Here is a 16694-nt window from a genome sequence, read left to right on the forward strand (position 1 = left end):
TTGTTTGCACAAAGAACAAAGGACTTTGAAAATCCATATGATGCTTTCTTGTTTCCTTATCCTGTAACAAACTGTCAGGATCTTTGAGATATGTCAGAAGGTACTTTAGTATTTGGGGTGGCTGAATTGCTCCTAAGGAGCACTTCATCCTTTTCTTGCTGTGCAGGCCCACTTGCATGAGCCCAGGATAAGATTGACACGAAGCACCATTGGTGTGAACCTGAATTCTGCCTTTTACGACATTCAAAAAATGTTGCTAGCTCTGCTCTTTCATTGCCTTTGGCCTTCCTGGGTTTGACCATACTGGAAATTAAAATGCCAAATTGCAGCAATAAAACTAAGCCCCCTTGTGATACTTCCAAGCAGAACAGGAACTTCCAGAAATCTCATGAGGAGGGTTTAACCCCTGAGATTTGTAGCTCTGTTCTGCCAGAATAAGGAGGTTGGAGAAAGTTCAGAGAAACACCCAGGCTTTTGAGCACTTCATCACACTGAGCCTTGTCTGGTGATACACCGTTTGTCAGCAGAGGCTCAGCATGTCTTCTCCACAGATGAGCGCTGTTCAGCCCCCTCCTCTCCATCCTGTGCTGTCTTCTCTGAGTCCTGTTTCCTTTTAATTGCCTCTGAAGAAAAGTTACAGGCCGACATAATTTTCTCTTGGAATGATATTACAGCTTCTAAACCAAACCTGGGTCAGTAGTATCACATGGATAAGAGACTCTTTCCTTCTCATGTGATACTGTTTTAGTAGAAGATTAAGCTTTTAACCCTGAAAAAAAGCAGCTTTCCCTCTTCTCCCTCCCTCTCTCTTGTTATCGCTCCAGCTCTCTTTTTTTTTTCCTTGGGCCCCATCATTTAGATATGACATCAATTCTCACTGCTGGTCTAGTGAGCAATCCATCCTGAGACTTGATCCAGGGGCTTAATTAAGTGTGAAATTGAAGGGCGGATTGGCACAAGAAATGGATGGGGTCCTGTGAGGCAGGAATTTTGTAAGTTGCTAAAAAGCTAAGTGCAGATAGATATTCTCCAAGATGCCAGGAGGCTGTTGATTGTTATTGCTCAATGCCATGATGAGGAAAGATAGTTAGGCACCTAGGAAGCGTTGTCAGGGGCTGGTTATTTTGCCGTGGGCCTCCTGAGTTTAAGTGAATAGCACTGCTCGGCCTCATGCCTGAGCAGACACAACCGTCCACCTGTGGCCTCAGATTTCTCGCTTCTTCTGTGCAAGCCTTCACGAGGCAGGAATCATCCCCAGAAATGAATGCCATGCTCAGTTGGAGCTAACGCTGTACAATGCCTGTCCTCTTGTGATAGGAGGGACTGGCAGATTCCTGCTGGGAAGACGCTTGTGCTGTGATAGTTGAAGGTGCGAAGCCCCCAGGGCCTTCAGCTCTACTCCACCTTGTCCTACAGCCTCCCTCTCTCAGTGCCCAAAGGGATGCCAGACTGTTGTGTTCTGGGGTAGTGTAGCGTCTGTCCTGAGGTTGCTGTGCTGGGGAGGGCTCTTCCTTGTGTCTTGGCTGCTCCAGGCTCACCCCCTAGAGCGGGGTCTAGTGTGGACCTAGACCAGAAGTGAGAGACTCTGAGTAGGACTGTAGCTCACTTGCACCCATGGGTGTTTAAACCTTAGGGTAGCTCTGTGGCTTCAGGGTTTTGTCTGGGGAGGCTTGTTATGAAAATTCATCGTAGATGGGTTTTAGCCTGAATTATGCTCTTGCTTCAGAGCCTGGGAGCTCTTGCTTATGTGTGTTGGTGGAAACCTTGGTGCTTGGGGTTTGCCATGGCAGATATATAGTTCCTGGGGCCTTTCAGACCGCAGAAGCTGGGCAGGGTTTGAGGATGCTGCAGGTGACAGCTAACCAGCACTGCCATGTGGCTGCTGGGACCTGGGTTAGCTCGGTCAGGCCCACCTGGGGAGCAGTGGGATGGAGAGGTCCCAGAGCCCCTGTGGTTGTGCGGTTTGCTCTGTCCCAGCAACCTGCTCCTCTGCTGCTGGATATCTTATTTCCGCCACGTGAACGGGGAGCTGCTTTCCTCCCACTTCTCTGCTCATTTGAGTGGCAGTGGGTTTAAGCAGCAGGAGGGCGTCAAGTGTTTCCACCTGGCAGGGAGGCCGCTTGAATGCGCTTAGCCTGGAGCCAGTGACTTAATTACGTCAGGGCAGGCTCCCTCCCCGCTGGCACTGGGACCTCTGGGGCGCGTGGGCCAAGCGTGAACTCTTCCAGCCCCTCAGAAAGGTGGTGTCCCCAGGGGCTGTGGCAATGATCGCTGCACTTCCCCTTTGCCCTGCCTCCTGCTGAAAGGAGAGCTGGGCAACATATGGTCGGGCGACCCCTGTTAAGATAGTAGTGTTCAAAGGTGCCTGCTACCCGTTAGAGAGAGAAAAGAGCATCCATCCTCATGACCTCTGCTTGCTCTCACCTCACTTTCCCTGTCCTCTCCTGGACCTGCCCTGCTGCAGTGTAGTTGCTGCTGTGCCGGCCTGGCTTTGCTTCAGCCTGTGGGTGGTCAGCACGCTGGGCACGTGTGGGGTGATGCTGCTGTGCACTCGGGCACCGGCACGACTGTGCAATGCTCCCAAGGTGCCGAAGCCTTTTTTAAGGTGGAAATCTCGAGCAGGCCGTCCTGTAGACCTGAGTTGGGTTCGTGGTAGTGCGTCTGAGCTTCGGATGTGAGTGCCTTTGCGCCAATTGAAAATCAGAGGAAGAGTGCCAAGTGGAGTCAGTGCACTCACTGGTGCTTGGGTATTCTACGCCACCTGAGGAGCTGGCCTCAGGCGCTGATCATAATTGCCTGCTGAGATGACGCAGCACTAAATATTAAGACTCAATTTAATGTCATATTTATGTACAAAAGACTCTGACAAAGCCTCACTTGAAAAAATTGCTTTTTCTTCTAAGCTCTCTAGAAACATCATGGTCTATATACACTCCTCAGCAAAGATTTAGCAACAGATGCTGTAGCCATGTCTAATGTTAGCAAGATTTCATTAGCTATATATAGCGTGCTCCTCTCATTTTAGTGCACCGTGGTGCTTGCTCACAGAGAGTTACTTTAAATTCAGGAGAGTATTTTATGATGCATTTATTTGTAGTTCTCTTACTAATCTGAAATATTCAATGTGATTTCCTTGCCCTTAGCGTGAATTAGTGAGGTACTGTTGTATTAATCTCCTCTGGGCTGGATTCCAGTATTCTTATTTGCACCCACTAGGATCTGACTCCAAATGTGGCTTCCACAGGACCATTGGTGGATTAAGATATTGTTCTGCATAAGCATTCCATAATCCAGCTTTAAATGTGTTTTTATAGTGACTGTAACAAAAGACTTAGCAGTAATGGGTAACTACAGACCTTTGAGTTTGCCCTGAATAGTAGGAAAAGCTTTGCAATGAGTCTTGAAGAAAAGATTATTAAAGACACAGGGGCAAGGAAAGTGGGATGGGCTGCAACTTCCCTTTAGATATGTTGGATTGGTTAAATATGATACCTTTGTAAGCTCCCTGCGCTTTTCTAGACAGAGGAAAGTTGGTAGATCTTATCCATGCTTATCAAAGCATTTGTTTTTGTGCCACATGGGAAATTATTAGTTTAGCTATAGAAAAAGGGATTAAGACAAGATTTTTTTTAAGTAGGTCTAAGGGGAACTGAGTAAAGGACACATGACAGGTTTTGCTGAGAGGGGAGCTGTCAGGACAAAAGGACGTTGTGAAGTGGAGCCCACCAAAGCAGGTATTATGCCTGATTTTCTTAGATATTCTATTAGTGAAGTTGTAGAGAGCAGGCGTGTGCTGATGGCACATTGTTGGGAGACATCAGCAGAGAGGAGAACTGGAGGACTGGAGCAATAGAAGTGGTTTGATGTTGAAGTGCAAGGCGATGAAATTATGGACTGAGATCAGGAATTTTTGCTATAAATTGGAGACTTGCTAACTGTCAATGACATAAGTTAAGGACCTGCCTGTGCAAGTCAATTGCACATGACTTCAAGACAGTAACATAGCCTGAAAGGTAACATGCAGGGTAGCACCAGCAGAGATGAAGAAGCACCAGAGCCATAGTACAAAGTGGCCATGAGATCCAGGAATTGCATGGACAGTTCTGCTTGCAAACATTCGAAAAAGATAAATTCGAAGTGGAACTTTTGCAGAGAAAGCTCGATGCTGGATAAGACTAGGAACAGGATTATTATGTGTGGTACCTGCACAGCAAGGGCACTGTATGATGCCAGAGGTTTTCTTGTGTTTTGACCCAAGCAGGTCGAGGGAGGTGATTCTTCCCCCTCTACTCAGCACTGGCGAGACCACATCTGGAGTCCTGTGTCCAGTGATGGGCTCCCCAGTTCAAGAGAGCCATGGGCCTGCTGGAGCAAGTCCAGCAAAGGGCCACAAAGATGCTTAAGGGACTGTAGCATCTCTTGTACGAGATCCCTTCCAACCTCAACTTTCCTGTGATTCTGCAACCCCAACTTTGTGCCGTGCCTGTGTTAGGCTGTCGATTTTGTAAATGTCCAGCCCTGCATCTTCCCTGACATTTTGGGCTGAGGGCTACGTGTACAGTGAATTGCATTTGTTTTTGAGACTAAAAAGAGAAATATTACAACTTGATAACATGGGGAGAGGGATGGATACATTTTAAATTTGATAACTGTCCCCAGTGGCGTTTCTTGCAACTTCCACTGAAGCATCTGGATGTGGTTATAGCAGGGGAGTAACTGGACAAGGTGTGCCATTGATTTATCTGGATGCCATTTCTTGTATTCGGTGTACTAACTGATCAAAATGTGTTGGAAATACAGACCAGAAGTAAGAAAAAGAGGTGGAAACTGGAAAAAGGTGGTGAACTCTTGCAAAATGATAATCCAAGGCACACATACAAGAGGAAGATGCTTGGAAAGAGGCAGTGCTGGGAAAGTCTCAAACAGCTCAGGAACCTGCAGTGCACTAAGCAGCTGGTGGCTTTATTGGTGGAGTTTTTGTTGTTTTTATTTTTTATTTTAGGAAAAAAGTGCATTCTTGGACTGCCTCTGCATGCAGCACATCACAAACCAAGCAGATGACAATTCCTTTTCCTGCAGAAATGAAAGGGAGCATTTATCCCAATTCTTCCCTTTGGGAACAGGGAGGTGTTGGGAACAACAGCAAAGGTAAAGTGGGGGAAGGCTGGATTGGTTGGCTCTTGCAGAAAGAGGAGAATGACAACATCAACCCATGCTGAAGACAGAGCTCCCTGGAGCAGAAGGAATGTGATTTGGTCGGGAAACCTGCAGTGAGGACGGAATACTGTTACATAGCCACTTAGGGGCTGGGAGAAGGGGAGAGGTAGACCTCAAGGCCATCAAGTCAGCTTAAACCTTGTCAGTAATAGAATAAAGTGGAGATGAGGTGCCACACTATAAAAGTTTGCTGTCACCAGGCTGCTTGAACATCGCAGCCTGATCCATTGGAGCAGGTGAGTAATGTCTGAGGCATGGCTGGAGTGAGCAGAGCTGGGGACGGGCCAGCGAGAGCCGTCCTGCCCTGGCCCAGAGGTTGCTGTGAAGTTAACTTCTCTTTGAACTTAGCAGTGGTTTTGCCATTACGTTTGTGGGAGGAAGGACTGAACTCCTAGTATGTCTTTTCCACTTCAGTTTTCTTCATCTCTGTATCAAACTAACAGATCCCTCACGCATTTTTGGAAGCTTGACAATGTCACACCTCATCCTCTGTTTCTCAAGCAGCTTGGACCAGTTCTGCATGTGTTAACACAGTTGGGTTCCCCACTTGGCCAAAATAAGAAACGTGGAGGGAATCCAGAGGGAAAGTCTGATCTCTTAGAGATACCCGGTGCCAGGAGTTTCATGTACTTTCACAGAGCTTCAACTGCTGTGGAGGCTGTCTGGTCTGAGGCTTCAGTGTTCGTGGGCTTGTTGACATCGTCTGTGGCAAGCAAATGTGAAGAAGATCTCCTTCTGCTAGGCTTATCCCCTTGGGTTCACCACGAGGCTAGGCATGGAGTGGGCTCCAATCTGGCCAGTTCAGAGCAAGTTTGGCGCAAGGTTATGTCTGCATGAAAAATACCTTGTAGGCAGAACACAGCTTGTTGCCAGCCTCTGGGCTCAGTTGTTCTCTTCTTGCAGGTCTTGGAAATTACCAGACTAGCCCAAAGTGGGTGTCGGGTGCCTCCTCGTCACAAAGGCTCTCTTATGTTCGCTTTACATGTGTATCAATTGCTTCAGGGAGGAATGAGGCTATTGGGGGTTTAAACCCGTGTTTGCACAGTGGTGAGCATCACAAGTGAACCTCTGCTTAGTGTTAAGTCTGTATTCTGCTCCCAATTAGAAGGGGAAAAATCCAGAGAAAGGTGATGGCAATCGCTGAAATTTTAAAGGGGTATGACAGGGAGCATCTCACCTTCTGTGAACAGTGTCTGCTTCTCTTCCCTGATGGACTGGACAGAGGTTATCAGCATGTCATCCTAACTGTTTCTTGTAAAAATAAGTGGGTTTTGATCAAACACATTTAACATGCGTCAACATTAGGGATTTTTTTTAATTGCCAATCTAAGAAAAGAGGTAAGTCCCACTAAGGTGCGAGTTTGGCAACTCTAGCCAAGACAGCAAAAGCTTTGCTGCTCAAAGAGCCAAGTTAAACAAGACACAATTAGGACTAATGTGCCCCCCACAGCTCCCGGAGGTGGGTTTGTGGATCCTAAGGGGGCCAGAATTGGACCTTGCTGTGTCTTGTTTGCCTTGGCTACGTAGCACAGCAAACCTGTTTGTCTCTTGCTTGGCTTCCTAGGCACAAATCACACCTGCAGGAGGCTCATGCACTGAGTCTGTTGTTTTTTCCTTTCTCCTCCTCTCCATCTACGTTGTTTAGTTCTGATAAAGTGCAATATAATCCTGATGCCACAATGCTGGCTTTTTCAAGGAAGGAAGAGAGCTTCAAGACTGTGCTGTAACTACGTGGTCTCCAATTATTGTGTAACAAGGGCTTTCTACAAGCAACTCTTTCCCATAGGGTTTGCTCATGCTTTGTGTATCTTTTGCTGTTGGCAGTCTTCCTTAGCTCTGGTTAGCAATTGAGACGTTTGCAGATGTGCTGGTGCATAGGTGGCATTTCAGGAGCCTTTTCTAGCTTCCTTCAAATATTTGATCTTGGCAAATACTGGAGACTGAGCAGTGGGTTACTCCAGATTGACTGTTTTTTTGACATGGAAATGCAGCTCTAACCTGTTTGGTACTACAGATCCCACTCTACCTGATCTCAGGGAAATTTGAGTTAATTACAGTCTTACCTGAGAAATTTTATTTCAAGCTCTGTCATGGGTATTTAAATTCAGGAAGTTTTCTGTCTTAATCAGGATGCTGTCTCTGAAACATGTTCTTGTAGATGATAGTTTTTCAAGGGTTGTCAGGACACACTTCATGCACAGACTCATTTGGGGGTTTGTAGAAGAGGCTAATACCTATTTGAAGCCCTTTTCTCCTGTATGAACATCACCGGGTACAAAGATGCTTCCCAGCCCCTACAGAAGGAGAGGAAGGTAGGCAGGAAGAAGCCTCCTGACGTACTGGTCAAGCCAAGCACAGGCTGGAAGCACACATCATTTGTCCAGCTGACATAGCTGGAAAAAACAGACAAGCTTTCACATGTGGAAGCCCTCCTGCAGAGTTTTTGCTTGCCTTGCTTGTATCTTTAGGCCATATGGCTACGCCCACACTACGTTAAGATGATACCCATCCCATAAAGCCAGTTACACGTGACTGCGAAGATCATTTAACATCAACCCATCATTAGCCCATTTTCCAGCTTTCCCATCGTTTTCATGTGTGCTGCCATCCCCAAGGGACTTGCGCTGGATGCCTGGCGCTTTCAAAGGTGCAGACAGGGACCGTTCTGGAGGTGTTATCCCATGTTGCAACCCCTTTGGGGGCAGTGATGGGTTTCTCACTTCAATGCCGCACAAGGTTTCCTGCAGCCTCAAGCTCAGGGATGTTGCTGAAGTTGCAAAACATTTCCCACTGGGGCTTCGCCCCACCGCTGGGTCGCACAAGCGGGCCCGCTCCCTGCGGGGCTGCTGAAGGCTGTGAGATGCCGACAGAGTTGTGATCCCGTGGAAATCAGATGATGGAGGGGGAGCCCAGGTTGAACCGACTTCTGTTACTGATTGAACTCATTATGGCTTTGCTGCTTTCAATAAAAAGTTGTGAATCTTAATTAAAAGCACAATCGTTTGCCTTTATGAAGACATTGTTTTGGGCTGTTTCTCTCACTGTTAACAGGTTGTAAAACATTTTTAAGAGTTGCTCTTTTTCTTTTTGGAGGGGATGTGTTACTAGTTATATATATATATATACATATTTTTTTTTTCCAGAAAAAGAGGCTTTATCTGGAAAAAAAAATCGAAGGAAGATGTAGTGGTTGTGGAAGTAAGGGCTTGAAGATAAGCACATTACAAGCAAAGGAAGCGGAGCACTCTTGCGGAGGCTTTGCTCATGGGTGAGAGTTGTGGAACCCCATGTTTCCAACTTGCCCTCAACTGCAGGTTTTCTCTGCTCTCTTTCTCCAGGCCCCTACCAAGCTCTCCTCATGGTCTTCTCATTGCATACATGTCCCTAGGTCCCCTTGGACCCTGCAGCTCTGGTCTGCGTCGGTGACCCAGTGCTGTTGCCCTTTGGGCATCTCTGGGGAAGGTGATGCTGCCCAGCCCCGTGGCCACCTGCCGGTGCAGGGCGGGCTGGCACAGGATGCTGCTGTCTCAGGGTTTCCATCTCCAGCACCTGAACAGCAGATGGCTTCAATCTTTGTGGGTTATGAAAATAGGACTTGTAAAAGCACATACAGCAGAAACAACGCTTAAGGGATGGCCTGGTTCTCATTTTCTCTCATATTGATTTTCCCATGTCAAGTTGCTTCCTTACCTGAGGGGGAAGGAGGGCTTGGCTTGTAGTCGCTGTGCAGAGATTTCTTCCATGATGCTGTAAAGTCTGCAAAAGGCATCAGGGAAAAGGTTGCAGAGCTCAGACCTATGTGCTTTCTGTAAGCATCGCTCTTCAGTTGTAGCCCACCTATGTGTGGATAAAACGTGCTTTCTGCATTCCTTTCCTGAGAAGAAGAGGCCAAAATCTGAAGTCATCCAGGGGTTTGTGAGTGGGCTGTTTTTCCAAGGAACATAGGAATTGTTAGGCTGCATTATGTGCACGATCAAATTCAACAAAGTTGACGAACTTCCTCTTCTTTCAAGGTATTTTGTACCGAATTTGCCCATATTTTGTTGGAAATCCCTCTCTTGTTCCATTTTCATCGAACAATACTTTTGCTGGTTTTGATTTTCCTCTGGAAATGTGAAATTTCTTCACGTAAGTGGATAGGAGAAAACCTTCCCTTTCCTCGGAGGCTGCTCTATCTGTTGAAAAAACATTTTGGTAGACTTTTCCCCCCACTTATCGTATCATTAACCACAGTGCACAAAACCCTGTTGTTGCGGGTGGGTTTCCGGTGGACCGACCCCGCTCGAGGCTGCAGCCTGAACATGTTACAGTGACGCGGCCCCATGATATGATCTTATAACAACTGCATATTCGCTCCGGGTGAAATTTCGGGGCAGGTGATATTTTCCCCCACAACAAAACCATCTGTGGTTATTTCCCTCCTTCCAGTGTCACGGAAAGGTCTGTCCCAGCGCAAGGCTCCGAGTGGTCTGTTTTCACTTTCAACACTGCAGACTTTCACTCGGAGGTGAAAGATCGCTGGAAGCGCGTTGTGGTGAAATACCGTCGTATCTCATTCCGCGGCAGGTTCGGAGAGTGTTTCATAACATTTTTGAAGCAGCTGTCAGGCTGATCTAAGTGGAGGGAAAATGGGGGCATCTTTAATGTGTCGCCACGCTTTATCTTAGAACAAATAAACTTCCTAATTCTGAGGCGGGAGGTTGGGGCGAGGAAAGCAACCTGAGCCCTTGTTTGAACGGTCCGGTGACATGAGTCTTTCAGGGAAGTTAAAACATCTGGAGCCGAAGCCCACAGTCGTTACTTGGGCAAAAATCCCCATGATTGTCGCAAAAGTTTTGCCTGCCCTGCCAGTGGCTGAATTGGTATTTGGGCCAAAATCCTGAATTGCTTTGGGATTGCGCCTTACCTTTCTCTGTGGGATCAGTGCTAAAAACAAGAAGGACGCGTTGGTTTTGCTTGGTTGACTTGCTGGTTTTGCCTGTTTAGCTCCTTGGGGGAAGGCTGTGGGCAGTGCTAGGCAGCAGTCTGTCCTGCTGGGGTCTGGACATTTGGAGTGGAGGTACCTATGGATTTGCAGTACCCAGCTATGGTTTTGCAGTATTGAATCTTTGTATTGCCAAGAAGAGTGTGTGTCGGATGCTTGGTGTCAGTGTAGCCGGGGACCGAGCAGCTGCGCGCTCTGCTCCCTTCCCTGTTGCTCTTTTTGTTTCCAGAGGAAACAGGTTATGTAGTAGTTGTGCACTGATATCTACTTGCCAGCCCTCTCAAATAGCTTTTGAACCTTAGGGCAATTTTAACTGCATCTGTTGGAGGGAGAGGGACCCCAAAGCGGTTTGGCTTGTGACTCTGAGCAAAGCGGGTGACAGGGCAGTGGAAAGATGCAGCTGTGGGAAGGGAAGGTGTGTGCCATCAGGCTTTAATGGGCATCGGAGAACGCGTAGGGGAAGATAGATTTGTAGGAAATTGGGCTTTGGTTTTGCTCCCGCAGGACTCGCAGTTCCCCATCTGAAGTGGAGTTCGTTGCTGCCCGCCCTCCGCCCGGCTTCGGCCTCGTCACCCAAAAACGCGGGCTGCGGGCACTTTCCCCAACCATGGCCCCGGGTTGGGAGACAGCAGGATCCCTCGCCGAGGTCGATTAACCCCCAGTCCCTCCCTCCCCAGCCCCAAAATGTCGTCGCTTCATCCCTGATTAAGCTAACTAAACCGCTGGCTGGAATAAGGCAAATACTTAGAGACTCGGGGCAGCAGCAGCAGCAGCCGGGAAGCCTGGCGATGTCTCGGTAGAGCCGGTGGGGGCCTTTCACTCCTGAATGTCAATTTAAAGCAATTTAGCCTAATCGGATTAGTGGCTAATTCAGTGCCAGTCGGCATGACGGCGGCCCGGTTTACGGGGGTGAAGGGGACGGCGCTCACCCTTTGAGCACGGGGCGATGGTCCCCGCGGGGGGGCCGGCTTGCGGCAGCCGCCGGCTCCTTTTTTGTCCACTCGTGCAGGGTTGCAGTAACGCCAATGCAAAGCGGTTGGGGGCTGAGGAGACGTTATATGCAGACATTATACGTGAATAAACTGGTTGCCCTGTGTTTAACTGCTTTTTGAGACTTGCCCTCCTTTTTGAGTGCCCTCCGGGCTTTCCCAGGTGGCTGTTGGCCTGTCTCCTGGAGGTGACGTGGGATTTCGCTCACTCAGGAACCCGGGGCGAATCTCGCAGCTCTGCCCCCCTTTCACCGTGCTGCTTCCTCCCTCCACGTGCATAGGGCAGAGCTGGATTCTGGCTCAGAGGGGAGCTGATTTTTCCCATCTGGTAGCAAATACATACTCAAACCCCAGCGCGGACAGGGCATCCTGCACGTTTTACTCTTATGAAGTAGAGTGAAATTTAGGCTTCCTATTAAAAGCTGTTGCGCTTCAGTTGGCACTGTCTGCTCTGAAATTTTCCAATGACTTTGGTAGCCTGTGTTAGCCATTGCATGTGTTAAAAAACATCTGTTTTCCTGCCATGTACAGGATCCCAGCTCATCTCCTCGCCTGGGAGTTGAGGATCCTTGTGCAAATATTTGCAAGCTGTCGGGCACAGTGGCATCCGAGCTGCCGTTTGGTCCCCCATGGTACCATGTACAGATTTCATTTTTGGACCTCATGAAATATCCCAATCTAGCTGTCTATAAGCCCAGACTGGATAAAGCTGGATCAGGAATTGTTATATTGGTAAGAATTATTGCTGAAAGTTAATGATTTATGGGTTGGATTTATTCTTCCTTGTACTGCTGAAAATCTGTAGTTTCTTCATAGAAGCCAATGGTGTAACACAGAGATAAATCTAGCATCAGATCCGGTGTTTTGACACAATAGGGAATATATTATTTTCTTGAGCCTTCAGATGTGTTTTTACCAGCAGCTTTTTAAGACTTCTTTTATTTATTCCATAAGTCCTTAAAGAAACAAACTAGTGAAAGATCTTTAAAACGTTGTCAGTTTTCCATTTTTCTTTCCAATTTACTACAGGTGTCGTTGATTTTTAAGGATGAGAGTAAATAGGGGAAAAAGAGAAATGAAAAGAATCGCGCGGAGTGTTTAACACAGTTAATTTGATGACCTTTAGATGTCACTATAATCAAAGAATAACCCAAAACTCGGGGCAGATTTGGAAATCTTCCTGAGTGGTGGTATATGGTAGAGCCTGTTTTCTTGTGCTAACTTATCAGGCACTGGCTCCTGGAAAGTTTCGATTTGATCTTCATTTGTTCCTTTTGATTTATATACTTGTCCAATGTGCCGCTAATGTGAAAGTTAGTGCATAGCTACATGGCATGGGACTTTCCTGAATCCAGCGATTTTCTCTATCTGTAAACTCATTTCTCCACCATTACTGTTACTTTGTAAACCCTTGGACACTAAAAGTGAAATCCTGTTCCTCAGGGAATTTTTCTTTTTTCAGAATATCTCACTTTATTATTGCTGATGCTATGGGCATGCTACTCTGTTTTTATACACTTACCTTGAAGTGTTGAATTATATGTGCAAAAATGTGCATGTGAATATTTTTGTACTTGTCCATCAGTGCTAGATTACATATACTGTGCTGCTATGCTAGCAGTGCTCATGGGTTTGAACTTCCCACTCCAGGCAGGTAGTACTGCTCTCGAGTCGTGGATGGCAACTATTTATGGGTTATTCATGAGACAGAGCGTCTGTGTATGAGGTTTCTTCTGGGTTTTCTTTTACTTTTTTTTGCATTTTAAAAACATGCTTACGATCATGCAACGTTTGCAGAAAGCCAGGCATTGATCTGGGCTGTTTGCACAATCTTCCCTATCCACTTTAGTGTCCCCCCAGTTGTTTTGAAACACTTTTTTAATTGTAGCTTTCAGAGGTGTTATTTCAAGGGATTGACAGGATCCCATTAAGTCAAATTTGGCCCCTGAATTGTGTTCTATTAATTAAAAAAAAACAACCCCAAACCAACAACCCCCCAACTTCAACAAAACTAAAGACCAACAGAATGTTTCCATTAAAAGGAAATCCAAATGGAAACAGCTTTTAAATCTATCAAATATATGTTCCTTTTCTTTATTTGCCTGTCAGATTCTGTATGTGCATGATGGCCAGACAGTGAATTGACTTGAAACAGATTATTACCTAAAATGATACTGACATCAGAAATGCAAAACCACCTGTGAAATAAGGTGGCCAGAGCTGGAAAATTCTGCTCTGGGCTTGGGTCCAGATTTTGAAAACCTGTTGCCTACGTTTTGGGTCAGGAGTTGGGGATACAAGGCTCGCGTGTGATCCTGAAGTGGACCATAAACAGTGATGAGATTTCCCTGTTTAATGGTCCCAAGCTAGGCTGCCCGGTCCCTGGCTCATGAGCTGCATCTGACCTGCCAGGACAATTCCTCTGGCCTGGAGCCCATTCTCAGCCACTTTCTTTCCTGAGGGCCTCTCCAGTGTAGGCAAGGAGTGGGCTGTATAAATATATTGGCTGGTCTCAACCAGATCTTTCCAGGAGCATCATCCTTTTTCCCTACCATGAGGCTTGATGTGGGTCTGTGGTGTAAAATAGAGTTAGTAGGGCTGGTGGGTTGAGAGCCTCTCAACCCCAAGGATAGTGGGCACTCAGAAGGCTTGCGGTCAATGTGTGGGTGCAGTGTGGCTGCGCCAACGATGGAGAGCAAGGCTGTGTGGCCTGCCATGGTAGTGGGTTGTCCACTGGTGGTTTGAAACATAATGGCAGAGCAAAATCGTGTTCAGTTCAGCTCTGCTTTCCAGCTTGCTTGTGTCCTCAGAGGCACAGGACCCTCTACTGACTTCTCAAAGAGGTGATGCAGCAGTGTGAGAGGGTCCCAGAGGGGCTGTGGAATCTCAGTCATTGAAGGTTTTCAGAACTTGACTGGGCAGGGCTCTGAGCAACCTAGTCTAACGTTGGAGATAGTCCTGCTTTGAGATTTAGATTAGAGACTTTCAGGGGTCTTTTCCAGCCTAAATTTTTCTATGCTTCCCTGACTGTACGAACTGTCTTATTTTTGTAATATGAATGTACAGCACCAAACACAGGGGAGCTGAGTCCTAATCTGGATAGTACAGCAGTAGGAATGACAACATTATCAAAGTTGCAAATCTTGTGCAAAGTTTAGTATTGGACGGGTGGGGAATGACAAATTAGTCAGCATGAACCACCTATTCCAGCTCAGAAGTTGAGACAATAACAGATTTAACATGCCTTAAACTTCAGTACAACTCAGAGAGGACTTCTTGCCCCATGTGAAGGTATTCATCCACAATTTAGAACGTCAGCATTCAAGATCTTGCTTTGTGTTGAGCCCACGTTGTTCTTTTCTCTGTCTTGGTTCCTCTATCAGAATAATGGGAGTAACTGCTCTTACCTGTCTCCCAGGTTTATTGAAGGTGTGAATATACGAAGTGTTAGAAGGTGCCCAGAAACTTTAACAGTGAGAACTGTCTAATCCACATGGATCGATGTTCCCCTTGAATTTTGCTTTTTTTCCTGAGGGTTTCTGAAAAGTCTGTGATTTATTCTCCTCTGAACACAGTGAATGCGCTGTCTGCCAGGCAGTGCGGATGTTCTCATTTGTAACAGTAATATCCCTTACTCAAATTCCTGAGAACATATTCCAGAAACATATGTAATTTGCCAGGTGGGGGTCTATAAAGATGAGGTGGGTGAAAGAATACAGATGGAAGAGCAACACTTATCTCCCTAAAGAGACTTTGAGAAAACCTTTCTAGTGCAAAACAAATTTCTTCTTCCCATTAGTTCCTCTACAATTCCAAATTTCAGGCCAAATGCAAAATAACGAGTGACACAGCCCATTGTCATCAGAATACATCGTTATGATCTCGTGCTATTTCTCATTGGTCCAAAAGTAGGAAATTCCAGAAATCTCCCAAGCAAGCCCTCTCCTATGGGATTCCCAACCCATGCTGGCATGCCTGTCAGGTCTGGATCAGTTTTCATTTAAAAAATGATTTTAGTATATAGTTGTTGCTCTGGCGAGGTGTCTTCCTACTGTAAGTCAGTGCACAGCTGTCCTGTTAACCAGCCCTGCAGGAGTCTCTACAGGGGTGAGTCTGTAGTGAAAGGAGATAAAGTCATCCAGCGTAGGGCTGGGAGTTTGTGAAGTGGGAAGCCAGCCCTGTGACTGGCTCTAGGCTGTTGTATCATTTCGGTCAGTTTGCTCCATCTCCATGGTATGTGTTTTTTCGTTTTGTTTGTTTTTTGTTTTTGTTTTTTTGATGTGTGTCCTCCTGACGTATCTGTGAGGAGGTGGGTGTGGGTGGAACAGGGCAATATTGTGTCCTCTTTGGGTAACTCTGGAATAATGTAGTCCAATGTGTTGATGGAGTTACTAAGTGGAGCTGTGCAAAATAGTGTGTGTGGGGGGGAGTGGGTTTGCTGCCCCCAAACCACATGGTTTGCATTTTTATTTTAATTCTTTCGTCTTTTGAAATGAAATTCAGAGACATCTGAACTTTTGACATCACTTTCCAATCAGAAATAGAAGGAAGGTCACCATATGGAAGGCAACCATGGAAAATGCTGCTATTCCTTGATTGTTTTTTGGGGAGAGAGAGAAGACAGCTCTCTGAATTAGCCTCAAATTTGTGAATAGTTTTGATGATCCAGGAACTGTGTTTTTCAGCAGACAGAGTTTACCAGACATTTTTGTCTCTCTCTGATTGCCATGGCTGCAGGGCAGGTGTGCAGGGCTATTGGGAATTATGCAACTGTGCTTGGTGGCTGGGAGCAGGTGGACCAGAGCAGACAGGCTTGGGATGGAGCGTCCTGTTACCCCTCTGTACCTGCTGCTTGGCTGCTTGGCCGTCTCCTCTGTATGTGGTGCCCAGAAGTGCAATATGAAAACCAAGCCAGTTTGTGAGCAGCAGAATGCTCTTTCCCTGCAGAGCTGTGTCTTGTGACTGGATTCTCTGGTGCCTAATATGGTGCAAGTCCTGGGTGAAGTTTTTCCCATAGTTGGGAGTATTCAAAATGTTTGTCTTCCATTTGGATCCTTGAGTGCCTAATAAAGGTTGGCTTTACTCTACAGCCTTTCTCGTGGGGTCTCTAAGCACCTATTTCTCTGCATGCGATGCTCTTGAAAACTCTGCCCTACTGTTGCATCTGGGTGAAACCAGGCTCAGAAGTCATTGGGCTGTGTGGTATAGACAGACCCCTGATCCCACAGCAAAATTGTATGAGCCTTGTTGTCACTCAGGCTAAAAATGGAAAAGCAAGGAAAACCCTGGAGTAATTCCACTCACTGCACTGGGATCCTCTTTTTAGTGACTGCATGGATTTAGTTATTCCTTTTCAGAAGTGTTTTCAAGGGTTAACAGATATTGCAAGTAAGCGTGATCCTGGTATTGAGATTTTTTGCACATTTTCTGTCCATCATCCTCGACAGTGTCCCTTTAAAGTATAAGCGTGCTTTCTCTAACAGTTCTTTTTATACGAAGGCCTC

Source organism: Apteryx mantelli, chromosome 19, assembly GCF_036417845.1.
Source record: "Apteryx mantelli isolate bAptMan1 chromosome 19, bAptMan1.hap1, whole genome shotgun sequence".
NCBI classification, from domain to species: Eukaryota; Metazoa; Chordata; class Aves; order Apterygiformes; family Apterygidae; genus Apteryx; species Apteryx mantelli.